Raw genomic sequence first — 6,713 nt, forward strand, 5'->3', positions numbered from 1 at the left:
AGAAGGTAGGCAGTAGCCATACTATATTTGTATTTGTATGCATGACTATAGTAGTTGACCTATCAGGAAAACCCCAATTAATATTTTTGTTGCCCTTGAGTTTGAAGCCAAGAAAGTGGAGATCCAGCAGCCAAGTGGGAAGGCAGGTAAAAGTGGAAGAAACTAAGTAGCAGTCGGTGGCCCTGCTTGGTGTACTTCTCCACTAAAGGCATTAGACCTTCCCCTTCTACCTCAACTCCTCGAATTGCGGAAGCTCAAGATTGGAGCTTTTTTTTTATGCACATCGTGAAGGAGGCGAGGGCATGATTTGAGGGCATGATTTAGGAATGTGAATAGCTAGGCAGAGGTCATCAGAGATGATGAAGATGGTGCAGGATCGGACCTGGGAGAGAGAGAGAGAGTCAAGGGGTCCTCAAGCTCTCCTACTCCCTCTCTGCCCCCGCCATCGCCGGCCTCCTCCCCGACAGTCATTGGGGCTGCTGTCAATGACCCCCACCAGAGGCGAAAGACCTTCCCCTCCTACCTTGATGTCCCCAAACTACGGAAGCAAGACCAGAGCTCTTTTTTTTTTTTATGCATTATGAAGGAGGCAAGGCTATAATCCGAGAACATGAACGATGTTGGAGGAGTAGTCACGATAGGGGAGAGATGAGTGGCCCCTCTCTTGCTCTCTCCATCTCTCGGGGAGAATTACAGATGCTTGATCGAAACTGCATTCGATTCTCCCATCATCGCTTCCTCTTGCTCACGCTCATCTCTGCCTGATGTATTTGATAAAATATTTTTTTTGCCACGTGGCTCCTCCCCTCTTTCCCAGTGCCCCACGTGGTAAATGGAGGCTTCTCCATTGAGAGGCCTCCATATATATATACGTTAGATTTGTGCCTTAAAAGCTAATTATTGACTGACATATTTTGTAATTTTAGAGCTTAATATTATATTTATAATATTTTTATTATCAATAAAAAACTTTTTTATTCCAATCATATTTATGTATCCATGATTTTCTTAAAAATTAATAAAGATGATTTTTATATATTCTCAAAGCATTGAGAATTTAAAACATACATTTATTAGTGGTTAGTTTCTAAATGTTCCTGATCAAAAGATCATCATGGAAGACTGTGATCAATCAATTCGAGATCGATGCACGATTCATCTCTCTTATGGGTAGATGAGTCTCAGATCTGCAGTGTAGGGATATCAGGGTGAGGGTACGGGTGGTTGTTAGAGAATAACTTACACTGAGCGTGATCAATACAAAAAATTACTTGGATATCTACTCACTCATCAGTGATTTTCTCAATGCTGTAGTGGTGTGAGTGATACTTTGACCTGTGGTGTCATCGGCTATTCACAGTGAGACTACTGAGTTTGACTGCACGTTTTCTAGGTTCCTAGTCATTCAGATCCTTGCTATGTATGTTAACTATAGTAGGTTCAGATTTGCTATTTAAAGTAGGATGCATCTAGATGGAATCTATCGATCTTGGTAGAAAATGAGAAATTCTATGCGATTTACGAGACTGAGTTCAGAAAGTCTTTGACCAAAGCAAGTGTGAATACTAAAAAAAAGTTTCCACAGAATTCACAAAAGAGCTCGAGTCGAAATAATCTAGCATATAACTGACGATGGGGTCTGATGAGTTCTCCATGACCTCCGTCAAGTTAGAACTCATGATAGAAGGACTGAATCATATGATAACTGTTAAAAAATATATCCTAAAAGTCAATCGTCAACCTGTTGATGGTTGAGCAATCTTATATTATAATTGATTTATTAATAAATAAAATATATTTTTGATATTTTCATCATAAGTTTTCATCTTCTAATGAACTCCGTTGTTGTGGTGAAGTCCTTAAGACTATTTAGGTTCGATAAAGAGAGGATTTATCAATTAGTCCTTAAAACTGTTCACGACCAAATGATAGGTTGTTAATAAGGATGATAGCTTCTATCGAGCATAGGTCGCTGTAGGCCACATGGGTTGGTTGTCCTCTTAACCAAGGAGTGTGGAGACACTGGTATGGCATACAGATGAGATGTAAGGATACATCATCATGGAACATGACCAACTTCAGAGCATTCTGCTGTCGAGAATGTCTCTAATGGGATATAGGTATAAGTGTCCCTTAGATCTGAGATTGTCTTAGTGATTTGCAAGCAACTCACTGTGCTTTGGTACTGGACTAACTGAATTTCTAATTCAGTGATGGAAGGCTTCTGGGTACAGTCAAGTACTTGCAAAGTCAGAGTGTGATCAAGATGGGCTTGACCACTCCAAGAGTTGGAGAAGAATGAGTCGCTGTATTTCAATTTAGCAAAATCTTGAACAGGATAATCCATCAGATGTATTTGATATTTTAAAATACAATGTGGACAATTTGATCATAGTTGACAATTGAACTCTGAGATGTCCTATGAGCATTTTGATCAAGAAAATAAATTATATGGAAACTATATCTGTATGGGTTCTAAGGATGTTGTTCTACACATTCGACCTATCCGACCATCGGGTACCATTGCTAGATGATCACTTAGATTGGTATAAAAATTTATTTCTGTGTTACTAACTTAGATTTGGACCTATGAGGTCACACATATTAGTGTTCATAATTCGATCGGATGGTTGATCAATGATTAAGAATCATTCTAGGGTTAAACGATCAATACTATTGACATTTAGCCTAGTGCAAGTATTGCAGGAGGATCGATTAATAATTTGATTGCTAATTAGCTTAATTTGATTAAGCCAATGGGTTGAGATTAAGTCTAATTGAATATGATTTAATTAGATTTAGATTGGACTTGATTGGATCAAGTCCAATAGGTTTATTGGATAAGCCAAGTGCAAAGAAAAACTAGTCTTAGTTCAATTAGGACTTGGGTCAACATAATTTTTAATTTGATTAAAAAATCAAATCAGATTTAAATCTAATTTAATCTGATTAAATTAGGTTCTTAATTGGGTTAAGATCTATTTTAATTGGATTGATTTGATTTTGGTTTGATTTGGTTTGAGAAACCAAATTTGAACAAGTCATAGATTGAACCCTAGTAAGACTAGGATTCCACCTTGCACCACCTTAGCCCTGTTAGATATGTGCCCTAGATGCCAGATTGGCTGACATATTTTTGTACAAATGTAAGGGTAAATTTATAATTTTGACTATAAATAAATAAAAGAGTTATTCTACTATCACATTGTGTACATTATGTCTGTGATACATCCTTTGAATTAGTAGGAATGTTAATTCATATTTTTAAGAGTTGAAAATTTAAGGCATGAATTTATATAACTAACTCATAAACAGCTCCTGACCATAGGATCATCATGAGGATGGTGATCGATCTGAAAGGTTGGTGTACGATCGCTTCCTTAGGGTAGATGAGTCTTGAGTCCATGGTGTGGAGACACCAGAGCGAGAGTACAGGTTTTCATTGAGAATGAGAGTACTGAGCATGACCATCTCGAGCAATCATAAGGAAGTCTACCTTTTCGTCGATGACTAGCTCGATGCTGCAGTTGTGTGTCTAGTTCTTTGACCTGAGGTGCATCGATAGTTCACCTTGAGTGTATTATAGTTTGACTACACCATAACTCGATCTCCTAGCCATTCGAAATCTTGAGGTGTATGTTGGCTATAGCATATTCATTGTAGGAATCAGATTGTACCAAGATGGGATCTATCAACCTCGGTAGATGAGAGGAGTAGTCCTATGATGATCGAAAGATCAAGTCCTTAAGCCCATGGCCATAGCAGAGTGAAATAATGGAAAAGAGTTTTTCATTGGGGTTTCACATCGGACTTGGATCGATCGATTGATTCATATGACTGATGTTGGATTTGACAAGTTTACCTTAACCCTAATTCAGTCGGGACTCATGATAGAAGAACTCAATCACACAGGTAGCTACAACGAGAGGTTCATCTTTATTTTTGATGGATTGCCATCATATACTGCTCGGTGTCCCTGATGAATTTTGGGAGTAATTAGAATGATATTGATGATCGATCATTCTAAATTATCTGAATCAGAAGAGTTCTGATCCATCGAAAGAAGTTTCGATGATGTCAATGATGAGATCATGACATGTCTCATTACCATATGAAAATGAACCTAATTGGGTCACACAAATAAGAGTTAGGGTCTGGATGTCATCAATTGAGCTAGTCCAGTTCGATTGATTTGGATTAGATCCAATTTGGTTCAAAGAAATCGTGCTAGCACACGATTGAGCCTAACTTTCTCCTCGTGTAATCTTTTCTATCTCGACTGAGTCAAATATGATTTGACTCATCCAGAGAACCTTGAGAAGATTTTTCTCAGTCTGACTAGAGCCAGTTCAGCTCAGAAAAGTCTTGTCTTAATTCATGAAATAAATTTAAGACAACACCTGCTAATTCCTGTCACCTGCCATTTTCGTTTTAGGACATTGGTCAAACGTTGACCCATAGACCTTGGACTGAAGGTCACTTGGCAAGAGGTCATTGGAGAGTTTTTGTGGAGTGTCCACCTGCTAATTTTACCTTCAAAGTGGGTGCCATAATCAGATATGGTGTGCACCCCAAGTGGATAAGGATAGAGTCCCATGAGATGAGGACTCTATGCCTTGATTGACTCAAACTGTTGGGCGCCAATCTCACTGTGTTTATCCAGTGTTGGCTTCAACAGTAGGAGGATTTGGTGGGGTTCTTATCTGATATGATCAAATGACATCACTCCACCAATCAAAATTTTTTTAGAATTAATTAAAATTTTTTGATTGGTCGAATGATGTGGCACTGCATGGCGCAGCAGGGTCTATTTAAACCCTGTCTGCACCTAGGGTTTAGAGAATCTGCTCAATACCCAACAAAAATATCAAACCCCTCCACTTCTCTATGCCCCCTCTGCTCTTTTTCCTCCCCTCTTCATGTCCAAGAAGTTGGGCATCCATCTGGTCCTTGTCCAAGGTGTGGTGGCTCCCTGATCAGAAGGCTGCAGGGATTTGTCGAGAAGCTGCTGCTCCAACTTCAGAAGATCTTTTGAAGATCTTTCAGATCAGATCCAAATCTAATTTTTGGAGCAAAGATTTATGAGGAGAAGACAATCTAGATCCTACTTAAGTAGATACTGATAGAGGCCAAGAGACTGTATGGCTATTTTAGAACCTCGGACGTTGCTGCGATCATCTACAGGGTAATCTAGTTACCCTAGAGGTATTCCTCTAATCCTTAAGTTTTAGATTTAATTTTAAATTAAATATCAGATAATAAAAATTAGATCTAATAGACCTTAGATCTAAAATAAAGTAAGATAATTTTTTTTTAAAAAATATTCTACCCCAGATCTCATTAGATCTGGAAGATCCTACAAGGAAAAAGGCGATCTTTCCTTCAACTGGTATCAGAGCCAGGTTGATGGCTCTATTTCAGATCTAATTTAGATCTAATTTTTATTTTTATTTATTTGATATTAATAAATTTTAGATATCACATCAGATGTGATAGGATTTGAAATAAAAAATTTAAAATTAAATCTAAGTAGATCTAACATGTATGAGATGCATGACTAGACTAGGAATAGTTTAAACTATGAATGATCTTGAAGTTTTATGTTTTAATATGATTAAAATATAAATTAGATTTAATTTATTCTCTAATTTTTTGATATTATAAATATTATATTCAGATCAAAAAATAAAAAATAAAATTTAATTAATTCATAAGATTGATCTGCTGCGTGCCTAGACTAGTTGTAGAATTGTTCTAGTAACTGTCTAGAATAGATTTTATATTGAATAGTTCAATTTAAATCTTATTTTTTAGATATTACATATGATGTATCAGATCTGAAAGCATGCTAATTAGATCAGATTTTAATACATGAGATGTATGCAAAGCATGTATAAGTTAGATTTGAAATTATATATGTGATATGTAACTTAGATCTAACTAATTTTGTAGTTAAATCAATATTTCTAATTAAGGTGTTCCTCATGGCTATCCAGTCATAAGAACAAAGTAGGGTTTAAGACCCTCTCCTTTCATTCAATGGGGTATTCTTATGGCGTGTAGGGGTGCTACATGTTCATCCTTAATCAGAAATCAAACTTACTTTTCTGCAAAACCCTAGATCCTGAAACCCTAAGATTTATTTTACATATTTTATTTATGAACCCAAGACTTAATTAATGAATTAAGCTTATGAAATTAAATTATATCTAAAATTGAGAATTTCAGATCTAAGTTATTTTCATAAAATTGAGTTCGGACTTGGGTAGCTCAATTAGGTCTAGCAGTTGATCAAATCGAATCAAAAGTTGGTTAGGTGGGATCATGAAAGCTAATAATTGACCAGCCTAATAGGATTAAGTCTAGGTCAAGGTCGAATCACATTCATATGTGACTCGATCAAGTTAAGACCTAATTTGGCTCAGTGGTTAGAGCCTGGATTGTAGGCTAATCCAATTGGTTCTGGTTCGACAATTTGGTGTCTAAGGTAAGTTGGGTAGATGCGACCGAATAATTTTTAATTGGGAGCTACTCAATTCGAATGCATTCTTGTCGAGTTAATGGCATATCCCTTCCATCGGTCTCACTTACCTGGCCATATATGTCGATCCAGTTCTGATTTGAGGTGACTAACAATTCAAGCTAACCCATGTCACTAGGTTAGTCGTAATTGTTATGACTATGTCAAGTCAAGTTTGATGAGACCTAAATTA

This window comes from Elaeis guineensis, chromosome 1 (genome assembly GCF_000442705.2).
Source record: "Elaeis guineensis isolate ETL-2024a chromosome 1, EG11, whole genome shotgun sequence".
Taxonomy (NCBI): Eukaryota; Viridiplantae; Streptophyta; class Magnoliopsida; order Arecales; family Arecaceae; genus Elaeis; species Elaeis guineensis.